Below are 22,500 nucleotides of genomic sequence, written 5' to 3' on the forward strand. Positions count from 1 at the left end.
ATCATCATCATCATCATCATCATCATCATTATACTACTACTATTACTACGACTACCACTATACTACTTCTACCACTACTACTACAAGTCATGATAATAATAATAATGATAATAATAATAATAATAATAATAATAATAATAATAATAATAATAATAATAATAATAATAATAATAATAATAATAATAATAATAGTAATAATGATAATAGTTCCTCGTTTCATAATAAGCACAAGGATATTTTTTTATACAAACAGGATGAAAACAAGATTTTCCCCTCGCGAGGAAATCCCATATTTTCATTAAGAGCGCTGCGTTGTAGTGATATTAGTAATTTTGAGTCGCAACACCGCCATATTTCATCATACTTAATTTAGGATTCATTGGAACGTATTCTGGGCTTGTAATTATGCGGAGCTAATGAAATGGGAAGCTCATTTTACACTTTTTGAAACCCCACATCTGCCTCCTAAATGACACACACACACACACACACACACACACACACACACACACACACACACACACACACACACGGTAAGCGTCTTCATCAGGTAGAAATTAGATATGCGAAAGTTAAAGTGTGAGTTGTGTGAGTTTGGCGGGGCAGCGCGGGGCGGGGAAAACAGACACCTGGGCTGGAGGACCTAACCTGACCTGCGAAAATACGGGAAGTGGAAGGTGAAGAAGGGTTGTTTGATGGGGCTGATGGACTGGGGGAGGGGGTTGTGTATATGAAAGGGAGGAGGTCGTGTGTGAAGGATGGGGTGAGCCGTGGTATTTGTTGGTGTTGTGTTATGTGTTGTACTGGAGTGTTCTTTGTTATTTTGTTGTGTGAGGACGTTTGTGCTTTGTTGTGGCTGTGTTAAATTGTGTTTAGTGTGTGTTGTGTTATGTTGTGTTTTGTTGTCTTAGTGATTTTAGTTTTTTTTTTTTGGATGACTGCGAAGTTCGAAAAATCTTTATAATATATAAATAATCTACTTTATAAATAGCAAACCCTAAAGTACATTTCGTTTTCTCATAGCAAAGCGTTGATTATCTGCTAGGGAGGAAACAACGGAATAACTTTTTACATATTTATCTATTTCAGAAAAAAAATGGAAATCCTCAAGCTTTCTAGACCAAACACCTTGAAACTTTTGCCTTGAGTGGGTGTGTCTTGTTTTCCTTATTTACTTACTTAATTCTTATTTTGCAGCAGCATAGAACAATCTTATTTTTGTCATTCTTTAACTAGACTCTTAAAAAATAAACAATATTTTTTATCAGTTATTCTTATATATCATATGTTTTTTCAGGTATGTGTTTACCGGTTGGAAGGATGTTGTCACCTGACTTCCCCAGCTCGTGACACCTGGCCTCGACGTCTTAACTCACCTGATTACCACACCTGAAAATGTGGTGGAGCGGCAGAACGTAAAAGGTGTGTGTCTGTGGCAATAGCTGGGTCATTATAACATCCTACCTTTACTGAGAAGACTTATATTGGCCTTAAGAATCGACAGAACAATATGATGATTATAAATGATATAGTTAAGAAATAATAATAAATAATGGAGGTAATACAAATTAATATATATATATATATATATATATATATATATATATATATATATATATATATATATATATATATATATATATATATATATATATATATATATATATGAACATACTAATAAATTAAAGAATTGGTTGTATTTGCATCGGTAAACGGTCTCTCTTATTAATAAGCTTTATATTTCCACTACCAATGAGTCAGAGGTAGTTGAAAAGCTTGTGATTATTAGAAAGAATAAATGAGTTAAATGATTCCTTTTGGATAATTAGCAAAAATTATTATTTGATTAGGTTTAGATAATCAGCAGCGATAAATAAGTTCCCTAGAAGATAACACAAATATGACTCGCAATAATTAATGATAGTGTGATACCTTTAGATATAAAAAAATAAGTGGATAGTTATCTTATAATCAGCAAGAATTGATTGTATGTGATAAGCTATAGACATTTAGGAGAAAAAATAATAATAAACTCAGGTTATCAGCGAGAAGAATAAGAGCTGGTGGATTTTGAAGCCGCGGCGGTGTCGGCGTCTCTGTCGGGGCCGAGGAGGAAGCTTAGCAGGGAACGGAATGTCATCTTTAACAAGGTCGCGTCAGCTGAGTGTTGCTTCGTCGGCGGTTTTGTGAAATTGGTCGCTTTCTTGTTAGTGCCGCGACCTTTGTGTGTGTGTGTGTGTTGCTTTTATGTCTTGTATCACACACACACACACACACACACACACACACACACACACACACACACACACACACACACACACACACACACACACACACACACACACTCACTCACTCACTCACTCACTCACTCACTCACTCACTCACTCACTCACTCTCTCCTGTTATGCACCTCTGAACGTAATTTGGGCGAAGCGAAAGAGTTTAAGGGAAACACGCAGGCCGCTATACACAGGTGGGGCCAGGTGAGGGCCAAGGAGCAGGTGTGTCTTAAGGTCCTGCCCCCCGCGTTAACCTGAGGGAGTTCCGTCCCTGTGGCAGCTTCGTGTGTAGGTTTGTCTTGCCTCGAAGCGACGTCAATTGTGGAGGCGCGTAAGGTTGTTACCAAATTAGATTTTCAGACTGAGTTTGGTGATGAAGGGAAGGGAGCGGTGAGCATTACTGAGGCGGAGAGAGAGAGAGAGAGAGAGAGAGAGAGAGAGAGAGAGAGAGAGAGAGAGAGAGAGAGAGAGAGAGAGAGAGAGAGCGAAAGTAAAAGTATCCTCTTAATTAAAGCAACATAGCCCACCCCCCAAACGAAAAAACTCTAGTGTTACGCAAGATGTCTAGGAAGGAGGACGATCAGAAGGAGGAAGAAGAAAAGGAGGAGGAGAAGGAGGCGGAAGAAGAAAAAAAATGGGAAGATGTATTGACTGAAATCCATAAGCAGTAGCAACAGTAACAGAAACAGCAGGAGCAACAACAACAATAGTAACAACAACAAAAACAATAACAACAGCATCAGTTCTCATTATTAAAACATGCCAATAACAATATCGTCATAAACTCCGCCACTAACTACCAGCCACCAACGCAACAGTCAACAACAACAACGACAACAATGACACCACCACCACCACCACCACCATTAGCAACAACAACAACAGCAACAACAACAACAACAACAACAACGAAGCCCCACCCAAACCCCCTATGAAATGAAACATCGTAAATCCCCGAAATAACAAAACAGCGAATGTCGTGCAAATGGTGAGCGTGTGGGCGGAGCTTCTCTTAAAATGGGCGGCTACGCTGAAAGAAAACGGAGACGAGTGTGTGATCAGGCATTGTGAAAATCGATACACACACACACACACACACACACACACACACACACATAGCTCGTTCATCTCCCAGTGCTACGTGATTTGTTGATATGCATTGTCGTATTTGTTATTATTGTTATTATTATTATCATTATTATTATTATTACTTGTGTTGTTATTGTTGATGTTTTTATTGTTGTTATTTATGATGCTTATGATGTTGATGATGATTTTGATGATGATGACGATGATGATGAGGAGGAAGGAGGAGAGGAAGGGGATGGGAGGATATTTATGGATGACATTATTTATGTTGATGATGATACATCGATATTTGATGAGTTGATGTGGTGTGTGTGTGTGTGTGTGTGTGTGTGTGAGAGAGAGAGAGAGAGAGAGAGAGAGAGAGAGAGAGAGAGAGAGAGAGAGAGAGAGAGAGAGAGAGAGAGAGAGAGAGAGATATAGAGAGAGAGAGAGAGAGAGAGAGAGAGAGAGAGAGAGAGGAGAACCAGACAGAATTGACATAAAAATCAGACACACAGACCGCATGGTCCAGACTAGGTGGTCTGTCCTTAAACATAAGTGATTTTACATTAATCAGAAGACTCCAAACGTTGCATTTCTACTCTAGTTGATATTTAGTTGAAAAGAGAGAGAGAGAGAGAGAGAGAGAGAGAGAGAGAGAGAGAGAGAGAGAGAGAGAGAGAGAGAGAGAGAGAGAGAGAGAGAGAGAGAGAGAGAGAGACAGAGAGAGAGAGAGAGAGAGAGAGAGAGAGAGAGAGAGAGAGAGAGAGAGAGAGAGAGAGAGAGAGAGAGAGAGAGAGAGAGAGAGAGAGAGAGAGAGAGAGAGAGAGAGAGAGAGAGAGAGAGAGAGAGAGAGAGAGCTCGACATCAGATCATTGAGCCAGCATCCGAAATTTGGGAGCATTTATAAGAACTCTTGACTACAACACTAAGGAGATGAAGAAAATAAAAATAATAAAGAACTGGCATGAACACTATAGGAAGCCTTAGTTAGTATAATAAACGGAGGAATATATCACACACTGTTTCTCAACCTACAAGAGTTAAGGCTGACAGTACACGGAGTCAAAAAAAAGAGCAGAATTAATACCTTGGAAGTCATCAAAATATGTCCGTCATGTTCTGGAAAAGAGACTGGAGAAAGATGACGTCCAAGATGGTGAAACTTGTCAAGGAGGGAGAACCAGAATAATGAAGAGAAAAATAGGAGAAGGAGAAAGAGGAAGAGGAGGATGAGGATGAGGAAGAAGAAAAAGGAAAGGAGGAAACGAAGAAGAATATAAAAAAAATGACGAGTAACATATCTAGGAGGGAGGAGGACCAGAATGAGGATGAGAATAAGAAAAGAAGGAGAAAGATAAAGAGAAGGAGGAGCAGCAGCAGAAGGAAGAGGAAGAGGAGGAGTAAAAGAAGGAAAAAGAAAAAAAATCGGAATGTCAAACGTCAAGATAGAGAACGCTGCAAGAAAGTCGTAGTCACCCCTTCCTCTAAGCCCTCGCCGGGATCGCTGGTGTAGCCCCTCAAAGTCTACTGTTTTCTCTCAAGACGACACGAACTCCCGTCTTAAGGTGTCACTATGGAAGTACTCGTTGCCTTATATGTGCGGTAGATATATGCTAGTGTTTACTATTATCATTATTATCATCACTATTATCATTATTATTATCATCAAACAGTGCAATAGGTAGTGGCCCAATAAGACAAATGCCATATGTTACGAAAGTCCTTAACCCAGACACGCCTACGACGGAGAAATAGAGATAAAAGAGTAAAGCAGAAAATGGACAAGTAAAACAAGATAATGAGGCACTGTTTGCACAGTTACTACAGTGGCCACGACATTTACAGTGAATTGAACAGGGCAGAAGTTTTTTGAGCAGCTACATGAAGCACACAGGTTTACCTTTCAACTACATTTGATGTTGATTAGTAGTTCTGGAGGAGCTGATGGCATATCTGTCATTATTGGATCAACTGATCCATCTGATTGAAGCTTGTACCCATAGTCCTCAAATATGAGATCTGTTTTCAGGTTGCGCTAGGTACTTACTTGAAGATGAACCCTTAGACAATGAAACTGGCACAACCTTTTAGTTGGTGGTACCCTCTCTATTGGGACATATTTTGTGGGAGAACTAATATAGAGGAACCGAAGCTCCTTAAGGGGTTTCGGTGCTTGAAGACTACATCCTTGGTATAACAGTGATACATATTACATTCCTACATCTAAAATATCTTCTGTTCTGGCATCATCTTCTCCGAAGAAAAGCACATCAGACCTTAGCTTCTGGGATGCCATTAAGAGTTTTATGTGTTTTATCTTTCCCATCCCAAAGAAAGCTGATGTGGTGTCACACCCTGACACTACATGTACAAATGGAAGGCACATGCACATTTCACGACCCAGAACCTCTCTAGCCATGTTTATAGACAGAGTATGTTGCTTGGTTTCCATATACATTTCTGATGTTGCGTGACGAAGAAGAACTAGTATATCTGTGTCATCAGCTATTACTTTAATAGGTGCCTTTCAAGTAAATGATTCAGCAAGTACTTTCCGCACAATTATAACGTCTGCATCCCCTTCTTCATTGGCATGCTCCACGTCAATACCTGAATCTTCTAGACTGTGATATTAACTTGATCAATTCCCGTTTGTTGAATCTGTTACCAAGAAACTTTGTTTTGTCACATGGAATGGGAGAGGTGACGTTCAAGATCATGTCTGGTGAAGATTTGTTTAGTCTACGCCGCTTCTGTGCTTGATCTTTGGTTATACTAACTGTATAGCAATCAAATATGACATAAGCAGGATGACCAGGACTCTTTATCTGCATTACAGACCTCACAAAACCGTCACATAATGTGCCAACTGTTCCAATTTTTGGCCAGTACTGACTGTGTGGTAAAGCACATCCATCGATCACCAATACTGTTGGCTTACTGATTTCACAGACAATACCAGGACCCATATCCATAGCTGGACACGATAACAGAAAACCTTATTCCCGATACCCGATAACTAATAATGGAAAACCTTATCGGTGATAATATTCGTTAACTGGAGACACAAATATAGGTGATAACCGATAACCGATACCCGATATAAATCCACAATTCCGATACTAGCTAGCGATAAGTCCGATAGGCGAAAACGATACTATATTGATATTTCAAATAAAAACATAGATGAATTCAAATTTTCATTATCTGTATTTTAAAAACTTACAAAACCTGAAAACCACACGTTGACACGTACGTATGGACGGTGATACTAGAAACGCCTGAACCGGTGTTGTGTTATTTGGCGTCCCCACCGTCAAAAGCAGGCGCTTTTGTTTACAAACACTGGTCTTTCGTTAACTGGCCCATCACTACTTATTCAGTTATTCTTACTCATCACCATTAACACTTTAACAGTAACTTCAGTAATTAAATACTGAAGCACTGGGAACCGGAACACTAACACTCACTCCGTCACTCGAGACGCAGCTGAGATGCCACGCGCCACGCCGCCATGTGCTAACACAAGCCGTTGGTCTCTGTTTACTCTCTTTACAACGGGATCACAAATTACAGGCAGTGAATATTGCTTGTTTTGGGGCAAAGATAAATGATTTTTCGCTTTGATATAGGTTTTTTTTATATTTTAACATAACTGTTTCAATGTTGATGATCTAAGTATGAAATCTCTTCACCGAAGATATTTCATACCCGAAGTTTTTTCATACAACACCGGGCGCCCGGGCCACGTATGCGCAGTTGGGAGGAAGCTACGTTTTTTTTCTGAGAGGCGGAAAAAGTAGCGATTATCGCTAGTATAGTTATAAAGATATATATATATATATATATATATATATATATATATATATATATATATATATATATATATATATATATATATATATATATATATATATATATATATATATATATATATATATATATATATATATATATATATATATATATATATATATATATATATATATATATATATATATATATATATATATATATATATATATATATATATATATATATATATATATATATATATATATATATATATATATATATATATATATATATATATATATATATATATATATATATATATATATATATATATATATATATATATATATATATATATATATATACATATATATATATATATATATATATATATATATATATATATATATATATATATATATATATATATATATATATATTTTTTTTTTTTACAAAGGAGGCAGCTCAAGGGCACACAAAAAAGAAAAAATAATAATAAAAAGCCCGCTACTCGCTGCTCCTAAAAAAGAAACAAAAGAGGTGGCCGAAAGGAAGATCAAATACGGGAGGAGAGGTGTCCTGATACCCTCCTCTTGAAAGAGTTCAAGTCGTAGGCAGGAGGAAATACAGATGAAGGAAGACTGTTCCAGAGTTTACCAGCGTGAGGGATGAAAGAGTGAAGATGCTGGTTAACTCTTGCATAAGGGGTTTGGACAGAATAGGGATGAGCATGAGTAGAAAGTCGAGTGCAGCGGGGCCGCGGGAGGGGGGGAGGCATGCAGTTAGCAAGTTCAGAAGAGCAGTCAGCGTGGAAATATCGATAGAAAATAGAAAGAGAGGCAACATTGCGGCGGAATTTAAGAGGTAGAAGACTATCAGTATGAGGAGGAGAGCTGATGAGACGAAGAGCCTTAGCCTCCACTCTGTCTTGAAGAGCTGTGTGAGTGGAGCCCCCCCACACATGAGATGCATACTCCATACGAGGGCGGACAAGGCCCCTGTATATGGACAGCAACTGTGCAGGGGAGAAGAACTGGCAGAGACGGTACAGAACGCCCAGTCTCGAGGAAGCTGATTTAGTAAGAGATGAGATATAAAGTTTCCAGTTGAAATTTTGAGTTAAGGATAGACCGAGGATGTTTAGTGTTGAGGAAGGTGATAGCTGGGTGTTGTCAAAGAATAGGGGATAGTTGTTTGGAAGATTGTGTCGAGTGGATAGGTGGAGAAACTGTGTTTTTGAGGCGTTGAAGGACACCAGGTTCTTCTTCCCCCAATCGAAATGATAGTAAGGTCTGAGGCTAAGAGTTCTGCAGCCTCCATATATATATATATATATATATATATATATATATATATATATATATATATATATATATATATATATATATATATATATATATATATATATATATATATATATATATATATATATATATATATATATATATATATATATATATATATATATATATATATATATATATATATATATATATATATATATATATATATATATATATATATATATATATATATATATATATATATATATATATATATATATATATATATATATATACATATGTAGCGGATGGCCGATAACCCGATTTTGTTATCAGCGATAAGGTATCGCGATAACTTATCGGGATAGCGCCAAGCTATGCCCATATCTGTAATAAATTGTGACAGATGTGACTTGGGTGTATTCCTCATACGTCCATCCTCAGTAAAGAGAGAAGGAACAACTGCTGACAGCTCATAGGAGAAAGTTTCCTCTGTAGGTTGGCCTTGACAGTAGCCTATAGCCAGAAGTCTCTGCTATAGTTCAGTGCAAGATATGAACACATCCTCACCTGCCACTTTCACAGGTTTCTGCATTATCTTAAACGTTTGAGCTTTTTTTTTTTTTTTCATAGTGATTTGTGAAAAGGTCTTTCCTGTGAGTTGCTCTTGGATGGCTTTCCCAATCTGCAGCGATGTTTCAACACTGACCCGTTCGTCTGCAATAATTCCACTCGCAATATTCACCAGCTGATTTTCATCCTTAATGCTGAAAGGGTTGTGTTTCTTTAAGAAGCTTAGAAATAACTGGAGGTGCTCATTATCGCGTTTCATAAAACTGGCGTTCATCTCTCTGTGCTGCTCTGACCGAACATATGTCAGGGATCTTAGTGCCTCACTGTACTGGGCAATAATATGAGCTGTAAGTAACCATTTTTTCCGCAGGAACAAACAATCATCCATACATGTTTTCATTAAGTAAACTAACGTTATCGGTCATTAAATACGGAATGTAAAACTACAAAATGTAGGGCTGATAGGCCCAGACGCTTATTCATTAACAGAGTTGGCTGTTTTCATATGAAGACAAACAACAATAAGACTCATGGTTGTGTAAAACTGGAAATATCAGTCAGATATGTACAAAGAGGATGTCACGGGGGCATGATGTCACCTTACAGAGGTGTTGAAACAAAATTGAAGAAAAAATAATGTTCCACAAGGTTGATTTAGTTTGATTTTTTTTTTTTTGGGGGGGGGGATACCCTGACATATATTGCAAACATGAAACACTAAAATTTGCTTGTTATACTAAATGCCTGGGTTGGCCAAATTCAAGTCGATTTTTACTTGCCTACGATGAAGGTCAAGCAACAAGAGATCAGACTGAGTAAATAATTATCGTGACATTCATTTAGATTTGAGTTTTCAGGAGAGTTATACAGACTGTGGGTAGGTATTTATTGAACCATCTATATATTCTTTTCTATTTTCCTTTGGGTGTATATTTCTTCACTGCATAGCTCCATCGTGCTTTACGTATGCTCTGAGATAAAGACGTATCTAGAAACTGATTTGGGAGAGGAATAGTTTAGTTTACCTCAGTGTGTGGCAATAAAACTAATTACATATCACTTTCAACTTGCATAAAAAAATTAGACCAAATAACACGTTCGGAGGGGTGAGGGGGAGGGAGGGGGGGGCCTCATTACCATAGGACCTCGCCTTGAGCACAGTGACCGTATCCTCAAACCGTTCGGCTCTCAAGATCACCTATTTCTCAAGGCTTTCGTGGGAGTTTGGAGCATTTCCAAGGCTAGCTTTATGACCCTGGTGGTAGTCTGACCCTTCTTATGTACCGTGACCCAATAAAACGCTCATGAGGACACGACTGATCTTTCAAGCCTTTGGTAATGATTGATGTGAGTGGCGGCAGCGTCTGAGAATACCTACCCAGGCCTTCATTGATATATTGGATAAAAAGTAACACAAATTTCTGAGTCTCAGGGAATATAATTTACTCTTAAGTAGCAGATCTCTCAAGGCCAACAAGTTTCACAGTGGGAGAGAAACTGAACCTGACAGCGCTCTTTTTTTTTCGTGTTTTTTCGTTGATGCTGAATTAATGTTGATTCTACCAGCAACAAGTACTTTATCATGGTTATTATCTGGATTTATTTCTATATTATCTATTTTAAATGTGCGTATATCACCCACCTTCCTACACAACGATGTCTAGTCTTTTCCAGTTTTGTTAGATCATCCTTTTTAGGTCTAACTTTTTATTTTTTTGCATTAATGTATTTACTTTTTTATATTGGATTACTATCATCATTCACTGGTGCCTTCACTCCGTCCTTCAGCACTGATTCCAGGATGATCATAATTAATCTCATTTGCTTAAGTTGTGTATTCTTCCGCCTCATCGAGTCGTCACAAATTATTTCGTAACTTTAAACGAAAAATTTCAGTCGTTCCTTTCATTCATTCTCATCCGTCGGCGTTGTCTGGCAGAGTAATAAAAGGCCTAACAGTTACAATTAACACTACTTCCTTCCTTCTCTTCCTGCGGCCTTCTTCACATATTCGCAGGTCTCTTGGCCAGCGGAATTGTAAACATGAGGACTACACTGGGAATAAAAGGGTTCATGTATATACGTTCACGAGATATATGAGTGGTACACTGTTTATGTGTATATGTGGGTATATGAGGGCAGAATTGCTTAGAAAGTTATATTATGAAAGCAAAATATGTATAAGTTTATGTCTATACGTCCATGAATCATCTTGGGTAATTGTATATATGAATAGTTTATCAAATGAAACATAAATCCAACTTATTATCGTTTCTCTTGAATTAATATCCTTGCTTACCAGTGTCTCCCCACCTCTGTGCGACACAAGTCTCTTAGGATGAAGCGCCAGGAGGCATCTCTAATAACAATGCACCGTCGTGGGACTAAATGTGAGGCTACTAATTTTTTAAGTAAACTTCTGCCCTCGTTTTAGTTTTTTTTTTTTTTATTACTTCGACAGCGGTCTGCTTCCTCTAATCCAACAGCATTCCGTCTTTGAAGAAAACCTGTCCTACACCTTTTTTTTTTTTATTAATCCACCTTCCTTCCTCATTCTGCGATCAACAGGAAGGTTTTTTTTTCATTTTTTACTTTTTTTTCGTTGGTTATTTTTAAACGTGTAGGAAGTTGAGAAAAAGAAGAAGTAATCGATGCATAAAAAAAAACACATGCAATTTTTTTTTTCTTACCCTACACAGACAACCACTCCTTCCAAGGCAGACTTACGGAGGAGGACTTCCTTTACTTATTTTTTTTCCTTGAAGGATATTTCCTGTAGAGATTATACAGACCCACTTTTTGGTATAAGAGTCGTTCTGAAGTCCCATTAATTTCCTGCTTCTAAGTAAGGAAATATTACTCCAGAGAGAGAGAGAGAGAGAGAGAGAGAGAGAGAGAGAGAGTCGTGTGGATGAAAAAAAAATCAGTAGTCTAGATGAAGAAATAATTGAACTAGATCGAACACTGTGTCAATCGAGAAAACCTTCCTCTTTCCTCGCCAGCTAACCTTGATTGGTGTGCTTAATGAACATAAAAACGATTCTGGCGCCGCGATAACTCTTCCCGCGCGGCCATCAATGCGGGTTTCTAATTTCCTTCCCTTCTTCCGGCCAAATATCTGGCTCCAGGCCGGGCGAGTTTCATCAGGAAGAAAAATAGTAAATCCAAGAGAATCCACCTTGAAGGCTGTCCCCTGACCCGCACACCCGCGGCCCGAGGATGTCAAGACTTTTTGCGTTAATTATATCCCTAAGGTTCTCACTTATGTGGCTGGGTACCCAAAAGAGGAGACTAAGACCAAAGAAAAATAAAGAAAAAATCGATAATATATTTTTTTATCACTGAGTAATAATAATGATGACAATAATAATAACAATAATAATAATGATAATAATAATGATAATGATAATAATAATAAAAACAATAATAATAATAATAATAATAATAATAATAATAATAATAATAATAATAATAATAATAATAATAATAATAATAATAATAATAATAATAATAATAATAATAATAATAATAATAATAATAATAATAATAATAATAATAATAATAATAATAATAATAATAATAATAATAATAATAATAATAATAATAATAATAATAATAATAATAATAATAATAATAATAATAATAATAATAATAATAATAATAATAATAATAATAAAAATAATAATAATAATAATAATAATAATAATAATATAATAATAATAATAATAATAATAATAATAATAATAATAATAATATCAGTAATAGTAATATAATAATAATAATAATAGTAATAATAACAATAAAAATAAAAATAAAAATAATAATAATAATAATAATAATAATAATAATAATAATAATAATAATAATAATAATAATAATAATAATAATTTTTTTTACAAGGGAGACAGCTCAAGGGCACAAAAAAAAGAAACAATAATAAAAAAAAAGCCCGCTATTCGCTGCTCCTAAGAAATATAAAAAAGAGGTGTCCAAAAGCAAGGTCAAATTCGGGAGGAGAGATGTCCTGATACCCTCCTCTTGAAAGAGTTCAAGTCGTAGGCAGGAGGAAATACAGATGAAGGAAGATTGTTCCAGAGTTTACCAGCGTGAGGGATGAAAGAGTGAAGATGCTGGTTAACTCTTGCATAAAGGGTTTGGACAGTATAGGGATGAGCATGAGTAGAAAGTCGTGTGCAGCGGGGCCGCGGGAGGGGGGAAGGCATGCAGTTAGCAAGTTCAGGAGAGCAGTCAGCGTGGAAATATCGATAGAAGATAGAAAGAGAGGCAACATCGCGGCGGAATTTAAGAGGTGGAAGACTATCAGTAAGAGGAGGAGAGCTGATGAGACGAAGAGCCTTAGCCTCCACTCTGTCCAGAGGAGCTGTATGAGGAGCCTCCCACACGTGAGATGCATACTCCGTACGAGGGCGGACAAGGCCCCTGTATATAATAATAATAATATCAGTAATAGTAATATAGGTATTGATGAATATAAACAATAATAATAATAATAATAATAATAATAATAATAATAATAATAATAATAATAATAATAATAATAATAATAATAATAATAATAATAGTAGTAGTATTAATAATGATAATAATGATAATAACAGTTATTGCAAGAATAATTGTATATAATAGCGTACTATTGACATTTTCTGTCAAATAATATGGCATTAACTTGCATATATTAAAGTAGTCTTTATTTCTATCTTTTATTTTGAACACGTCTATCACTTGAGAAGAAATGCTTCGTTAAAAAGATAACTCTTGGAAAAGTGACTTGCATTACGCCGGAACGCAGACTGTAATGACAGAATAAATGACTGCTTGCCTGACATTTATCGAAGTGCCTTTGTCTAACACACCAAAAGGTTGACCTTTACCACAGGTGTTATTCCTTCACTCCTCGTGTTTTCCCTCCTTCCTCTGTTTGTGTCTCTCACGGGCCAGTCACAGTAAACATGTTGATACTTAATCTCTCTCAGGCGAGTATCCACTCAGGGATTTCTCGTTGAGTAGCTCTAATCATGTTCTGAGGCTATTCTCGACCTTCCCCCCTTCCCTATCCTCGCTCCCAATCCTATACATGCCCCGAGTCTCTCAGCCCTGCCCCACCAACCCTACTGCTCTCCCTCCGTCCCCTTCTCATCACGGATCCCCCAACTTTACAATTTCTTACTTCGTATTTTAACCCTAACCTTGATTCCTGTGTAACCCTATTACTCTCTAGCCCTGCTCCGCCTACCCTGCATTACATCCCGAGCTCACCACAGTCCCTCCCTCATCACTGCTCATCCCCAACCTTGCCCCGAGAGCTCTCCTCCCTGTCCCCACACAAACATCTATGCCCCACACCTGCCTTTCTCTCCTTTCCCACCCCATTCAGAGAGGCATACCGGCATTTTGCAATCGCCTTCTCTGTCAATATCGGGTTTGCACAGCGTCAGCGGACCATCGAGTAAGCTTGTCCTTGGTTGGAGGAGAGCCACGCAGCACACGTATAATTGACCCGTGAATCACGTAGGCAATTTCCTTGTTTTGCCAGTCAGCCCGAATTGGGTGTTTTCGGTGGAGCCATGGCGGCCAGCTGAGCGACAAACAGGATATGGTGGTGATGGTGGTAGTGGTGGTGAGGATGATGGGTTGTTGTTGTTGCTGTGTGGGACTAGTGGTGGTGTTTTTGGTAGGTGGTGTTGGTGGTGGTGGTGGTGAAGGGGTGGGTGGATGTGGTTTTGTTCTTCCTCGTAGTGGTGGTGCTTGTGGTCGAGGTGATGGTGGTGGTTGTTGCTGATGTTAATATTGCCTCTTTTGAGGTAAAGAGACACGGGCTAACCTGTGAGCCCGTCAGTGAAGCCCAGTAATACATGGGAACTCAGCGCGGTGGAGGATAATTTTTGCAGAGGGCAAGAAGTGACTCTCGACGAGGCGACGACTGCTGCAGCATTTTCTGTATCTGATGCATTTTGGTCATGAGGGTAATTGCGGAGATGCTGCGTGACTGTTGATAATGCAACTGGTAGAGGTGATTGTTGTTTTTGTTATTGTTGTTGTTGTTGTTGTTGTTGTTGTTGTTGTTGTTGTTGTTGCATGGATTGTCTACTTTTTCTAATACGGCTGATGTTGTTACTACTACTACTGCTACTACTACTACTACACACACACACACACACACTGACACACACACACACACACACACACACACACACACACTTTTTATCTTCCCTCGTGAACGTCGTAGCATTTAAAACTTCTAAACCAAGGCTGAGTGTCCTTCCCGTGTGAGCGTGATGCAATGGTGTGTGTGTGTGTGTGTGTGTGTGTGTGTGTGTGTGTGTGTGTGTGTGTGTCCTTTTGATGTTGTTATTGTTATGTTTTTTTCTTTTTTTCGTTATAGTATTACAACTGCTGCCGCTATTGTTACTCTTTTTGTGCTTGCTGCTGTTGATGATGTTGATGATGTCATCTTTTGCCACACTACAGTTGGTGATGAAGCAGTATTGGAGGTGAAGCAGTGGTGGTGGTGACGGCGGTGGTTGGGGAGGGAGGTGACGGTGGTGGTGGTGACGGTGGTGACGGCGGTGATGGTGGCTTCGGTAGTGGTGGTGATTATCGTGGAGGAAATGGCGGTATTAAACATTGGTAACTGTTGGTGAAATATAATGTCTTGTCATGTATTATCTATTTTTTTGTGTGTGGGTTTTAAGTTGTCCATCGAAGTAAAACGTATTCTTCTTCTTCAGAGAGGGTATTCTTTTTTTTTATTTACTTTATTGTATTCATGTTCTTATCACATTATTGTTGCAAAGTTTAGCTAAGTCTTTTCAGTCCTTCCTTCAATTCAATAGTAAGGTTTTTAAGGCCTTGGTTCCTGGAAGGTTTGCTCTTTCTATTCCTTACAAAGTTCTCTGCATCATTTACATAAGAACACTCTGTTAACGAAAATCTGACGCTCGAACGTATTTTTACTAACCATTTATTGAAGCTGAAATCATCCTTTGTTTTCACTTTCGTAATGAACATTTATGTTTCTCCTCTTTTTCGTCAATTTCATATTATCAAAATTGTAGTAACATTTTTTTTATTAGTTCAAAAGCTGATTTTGCTTCCGAAAGTGGTGAACGAATACAATCTTTCTAATATATCTAGACACTTAGATACTAGACACATTTTTTTTTTTATGTGTGTGTGTCTGTGTGTGTGTGTGTGTGTGTGTGTGTGTGTGTGTGTGTGGCGAGAGAAAAGTGTATTGGGCAGCGGCAAGTGGAGGAGGCGGTAGAACAAGGGTTAGTACACGTGTTCTGTGTGGAGGCGTGTGAAGGGAGGAACAGGTTACTTGGACCATGATCTTGCTCCCTCCTCGATAAGTTTTTATTGATGAAACTCTTCTGGGCATTGAAATCCACTTTCTACTTTTGACACCACTTCATCATTGTGTCCAGATCGCTCTCCAGTTCTTTGTGGCAGTTATTGCTCCTAATTCGTCTCTTTGCCACATCACAAATTAGTTCAGATAGCAGTTCAGACCACCACCATGTCATATGTATCAGAAACATGATTGGAGGCCAGACCGATCTTTTGGGGAACTCCTCTCGTCACTTCCCTTCACGAAGAGACTTATAGATGTTTTCACTTCTGGCTTGTTTAGGTCATTTTCATCACCGTCTTATCCAGAAAATGTCTTCAAAGTTCAAAGGCTGTTTTTAGATGTAGATCCAATTCAGTCGACACGGCCTCCCCTTTCCTTCAAAAATATATCACTCTAGTAAAGCTTCGTTAAGTCTGTGATACATGATGACCCTTCCTATATTTTTACTATGTTTACTTTCTCTCTGATTATTTTCTTACAAAGCTTACTCACAGTGATAATTATGGGCACTCGTCGATAGTTTAAGAGGTAAGAAGCAAATTAGGGACAGCGGCAGCTCTCACTAACCCTTGAGCATGTTGTGGGTGAAAGCAATTTAACCCGAGGAAGGGCAAGTGTGAAATCCAGGTCACCACCGGTTTCGCCGAGTCCCAATATGATGACCGGCCCGAAAGAGATAACAGTTGAGGCGGCTGCTCACTGCCTACCAAGGGTGAGATTCGAACGTGGGCCCTCGGATTCAAAGCTAGACTATTTCTCTCTCTCTCTCTGCCCTAACGTTTTCATTTTCTTATTATGTCAGCCAATTAGTTAGTTGGGTAGGCGGTGGCTGAGTGGTAGCGTGCTGGGCCCACATTCACCGCGTGATGGACGACGCGAGTTCGAATCGCCACGCTACCACCTCGGATTTTTCAGTCACCGCCGAGTGGCTTAAAACTACCCACATGCTGTCCTGAAGACCACCCATCAACTCGGACTCTAGAGGAAGCCGTCCAAGTGAATCAAGAACGAGTTACCGGAGGCAGCATGAGCCAAGAGAAGATGGCGCCACTATAAACACTTGCCTGCGCCATGACGGCCTGGGGCCGACTACCATCCAGGCCCCTCAAGAGAGCCTACCGGCGCTAAAGGCGTACAAGTAAAAAAAAAAAAAAAAAAAAGTCAGGCAGTTGCACACAGAGAGGGGACAGACCAGCAGGCTCCTACAATGCAGACAGGAAATAGCAAAACAAAAAAACATAACTCCACTTTTTTTTTTTTTTTTAATCAACACTTCCTATGATCTTTCCTCGCGGGGGATTTCCAGAAAGTGCGACCAGCGTTCCATACGAGCTGGATTTCAATGTTTCTCGGGCTCTGAATCACTCCTGCAGATACCTTCCTACTCTTTACACCATTACATCCTCACGCAACACCTTCCCTTCTCCTCCTCTCCCTTCCTCCTCCTCCTCCTCCTCCTTCTCCTTTCCTCTTCCTTGGTCATGAATCACCTCACTGTCACGTCACACCTTCCTTCACTTCCTGACATCCGCATCATGTCGCCCTTCCTCTCTTCTTCCTCCATTCTCCAACATTCTTCATCTCTCCTCTTACCTCATTTCACCTTCACGTCGCTCCTTCCTCTTCCCGCTTTTCTTTCCCTTCCACGTTGTCCTACTTCGTCTCTTCCCTTCCTGCTTCGGTCCACTTCCCCTTTCATGACATTTTTTCACCTGCAGGTCATCCTCTTCTCCCTCCATTCCCTCTTCCTGTCTCCTGTCTCCTTCCTGCATTCCTTTTCTACCTCCACCTTCAGCGCATCCCCTTTGTCCTGTTCTCCCTCCCTCTCATTTCTCCACCCACACAACCGGTTCCCTTCTCCCTCCTACCTTTACGTCCTTGGTTTTTTTTTCTCTCTTTTACTATCATCCCTAATCCTGTCCCCGTACTTCCCTACCACCGCTTTTTTTTTTTTTTTTTTTTTTTTACCTCCATCGCCTCCTCACTTCTCTTCCTTGTTCCTATACCCGCCCCCTCACTGGCTACTTAATCCTTCACTGTACATCCATTTTTCTTTTTCTTGTTTACCCTTCATGTAACCTTTCAGCCTTTTCGTAATGTGTTTCCCACCCTGAGTTGTTGTTTTTGTCTTTCTTTCTTTGACCCCATCGGCGGTGTGTGTAAACCTGTTTTTTTATTTCTCTCCACCCTCTCATTTTTGCTGATCCTCTCTCAGTGTAATGTTACTCATGCTTTGTACAAGAGTTTCTGACGCACTTGCTGTTTCCCAATCCTTTCTTACTTCTTCCCCTCCAACTGGATATTCCCGTTCACACTATACCGACTCTGGGTCACGACAACCCAGCGACTTTTAGACCCCTTTCATTCTGCGCCGAATCAGCATCCGGCGATCGTTTCTAGACCTCTATCTGACCATGTGCGACCATTTCACATCAACATTTCGCACCCAAGACCTCGTATATACCCTGAGTCGCTGGGTTGTCGTGGCCCAGAGTCAGCACAGTGTGAACGGGGCTTTAGTCCTCAATCGCCCTCTTATTTTTCTTTCACATTCTTCCTGCACACTCACACCTGGTTCCTCGTTCTTCCTCGCTTATTCACTTCAGTTGCCTTTGACTTGTTTGTTTCCGTTTCCTTATCAACCTTGCTAAACGAGTGAGACGTCTGAGCACGTTTTAGATTTGACAGGTATTCAGGAACGCGTCCTTGCTGCGTGGCGGGACGTGAATACAGGGGAGGCGAATTTGAAAAAAAAAATGGCAGAACGGGAAGTAGGAAGAACTGACATCGAGAAAAGAGGAAGTATATGCCGCACGAAGGATGACAAGCAGAAATATATACTTGGTAGCTAATTAAGATATCTAAACTAGGGAAAATTTTGCCAGAGCGAGAAGGAAGAGGAACTGGAGGAGTGAGTTAATAGAAAGTTTACAGGACGTGAAAGATGAAAACGAAGATAAGGTTAGCATTCATTAAGTAAGATTCCTAAACTGAGGTGAAAATGGGCAGAACGAGAAGCCAAAAGAACGAAAGGAGCGAGAATATAGTGAGAAAAATAGTGAAAAAGTAGTGAGAATAGTGAGGAAATAGTGAGAATAGTGACAGAATAGTGAGAAAATAGTGAAAACACAGTGAGGAAAAAGTGAGAATAGTCATAGAATAGTGAAAAAATAGTGAGAAAAAGGTGAAAAAATAGTGAGAAAAAAGTGAGAAAATAGTGAGAAAATAGTGAGAATAGTGACAGAATAGTGAGAAAATAGTGAAAATACAGTGAGAAAAAAGTGAGAATAGTCATAGAATAGTGAGAAAATAGTGAGAAAAAGGTGAAAAAATAGTGAGAAAATAGTGAGAATATAGTGAGAAAAAAGTGAGAATAGTCTTAGAATAGTGAAACAGTAATGAGAATAGTGAGAAAATAGTGAGAATAGTGACAGAATAGTGAGAAAATAGTGAAAAAATAGTGAGAAAAAAGTGAGAAAATAGTGAGAAAATAGGAAGTATACAGTATGCAGAAGATAGAAAAAAAAAAGATAAGGTTTGGTCGCTAATTCAGATTCCTAGTAACAGGAAGCCAATTAAAAATCTAGTAACAGGAAGCCAATTAAAAATCTCTGTCACTAACCAGCCTCTTTTTGCCCGGCCGCGGGTGGCTTCTTGTCTGTTTACACTCGTCGTGCGTAAAAAATAAAAAATAAAAAATAAAAAACACGTACATAATTAAACACGACCCGCTCACCTTCGTCTCAGCCAGAATTCTCGTTTCCGCCGCCGCCGCCGCTGCCGCCGTTTCGTGTGTCCTTGTGGCTCGGGTGCGACACGAACCGACGAGACGTGATGCACTTGGGCGGTGGTCTCAGAAGCTTCCTCTTCCCGCATCAACTATTTCCAAAGGTCGACAAGGAGATTAATCAGATTGTAATGAGTCTTTCTCACGTTCACGGTACAGAAGGGCCAGACTACCGCCAGGGCCATAAAATTACTCATGGAAAGCCCCACAACTCCTATACGAAAGCCTTGTCAAGTGTCTGTGCTTGGGGCCATATCGTCACCTTCGTAAACAATGCGCCTAAGTCATTATTTTCTACTATTCAGGAAATCAGAAAAGAACTGTCATCATCTCATTTGGCTTAAAATTTAGGCAGAAATGAAAAGGCCAATTCTAGAACACTCAAACCCTGAATGACGAAGGCAACTATACAAAAATGGGCGTCACATGTTGAAAAATTGATGTAAACAAAAACCTGGAAACCGCTGTAAAAATGGCTGAGGCGTTTATTTTATGAGGGTGACGATATGTGTTTAAGAATTTGGCCTGATAACCTGTATTGCTAAACGTATCGGCGGCACCTCATTGTAAGCCCCTTTGAAAAGTCTCTCGTATAAGTTCCTGGGATCTATTTCATGGACTGTTTTGTGATCCGAGTGATGGTTTTACATAACTCCTGCACCTTGAGCGGGAAAATCACCCCACGAAAAAACCGGTTAATCTTCTCCGTGACCTTGAAAGACAGTCGTATTGGAAGCCGCCTACGTTTACGAATATGGACTTCAAACTATTCTGTAAAGGCTGAAACAAAATTGGTTTTCTCTTTTTCTTTCTTTGTGCTATCTTGCAACCTTGATAAAAGCTGAATAAGTTTATAAATTAGTATACGATTATTTTCTCGCATTATAAACAACGGTGTACGCCGCCAGCAGGTGACTAGTTTTAAAGACTAAACGAATCTTTGAAAGTGCATTTGGTATGTCTTTGAGATGGATGTGTTGAAGCTTTCTTGTCAAGCGCCATATTTTTTCCCGCTTTCTCTTCTTCGGGCAAGGCTGGTTTTCATTATTTTCTTATTCAACAAAGCATAATTAACTGCATGGAGTTGTGTACACTTTTTTTTTTCAATACCTAGCTGTGATATATTTCCTTCTTTATCAACCACATTTCCAATTACATACTTTTTTATATATTTTCCCTTATTAATTAATGGCGTAACTGAAGTGTGTGTGTGTGTGTGTGTGTGTGTGTGTGTGTGTGTGTGTGTGTGTGTGTGTGTGTGTGTGTGTGTCTGTGTGTGTGTGTGTGTAGGGTCTATTAAAATTTTTCGTTACAAATGAATTCCTTAAAATATACTTCAAAATTCATTTATAGACAGTAGTAAAACAATAATGTAAATTGAATTCTCCTTTGGCATAATAGAAAAATGCGAGTTGAAATCTTCGACATAATTGATAAAAATTGTGCTGCTGCTGAGTGAAGTTCGCAGCTTTATGATTCAGCTCATTGTCAAGGGTTAGAGGCAGGGCTTAAGGGCCGTATTCTTAAACCCTTCGGACCCCTAGCACACATATTTGACAAGGCTTTCGTATGAGTTTTGGGCATTTCCATTGGTAGTTTAATGGCCCTGGTGATAGTGTGACCTTTCTCCTGTGCCATGAACGTGAAGAAACAGTCATGAAAACCCGATTAACCTCCTTTTTTGGCCTTTGGAAATAGTTGATGTGGGAGGGGGAAGCGTCTGAGAATATGGACCTAAAAGTCTTCGCTGCTCGTTACCTTATGCTCCCGACAGTACAGATAAGTGTGCTGTATGAGATAAGAAAACATAGTATATATAATTTCCCTTATTATGTATTGTTGAACGGAGGACAGAGAATCAATTTCCTGTGATCTGTTATCTGTGGCTGTCAGTACATCAGAGAGCAAAACTGAAAAACATAATACGCAGGACTATATTAACGACTTTCTTCTCTTCCTGTTCATGTGTAGCATTTCATTTTTCTCTCTTTCTCGCGTTGTAGCTTTTTCTCACTCAATCTTCATTTGTTTGAGCGTCGTGGAGGCGCAGCGCCGAGCTATCTTTGGGACACGAACATCCGGCGCCGCCTCTATACCTACCACGGTGACCTCCGGCGGCGCTGAAGGTCACCCTCACATGACTTTACTGTGTCTTTGCTCTCGCTCTTTATCTTCACGTTAAAACTTCCCGTCAATCTAATCTCTCTCTCTCCATATCCCGTTTATCTCTTCTAAGGATTTCCCCAACTTTCTCCATGCCACGCCGCCGCCACGCCGCCGCCACCTCTGCTGTCGGCAAAAAGAGGGGATTATGAAGCACACTTTTTCCATGCAGCT

The 22,500-nt window shown here is 39.1% G+C and overlaps 1 protein-coding gene across 2 annotated transcripts in view; it reads left to right on the forward strand.

Annotated features, from left to right (window-relative positions):
* Positions 1-22,500, forward strand: part of LOC126983522 (anti-lipopolysaccharide factor-like) — a 116,557-nt gene that overhangs the window by 57,802 nt on the left and 36,255 nt on the right. For both annotated transcript variants that reach the window (XM_050836281.1, XM_050836282.1), the window contains exon 3: positions 1,298-1,422. The gene's annotated coding sequence lies outside the window, so the exon portion shown is untranslated. The remainder of the gene's footprint in view (positions 1-1,297; positions 1,423-22,500) is intronic.

This window comes from Eriocheir sinensis, chromosome 54 (genome assembly GCF_024679095.1).
Source record: "Eriocheir sinensis breed Jianghai 21 chromosome 54, ASM2467909v1, whole genome shotgun sequence".
NCBI lineage: Eukaryota > Metazoa > Arthropoda > Malacostraca > Decapoda > Varunidae > Eriocheir > Eriocheir sinensis.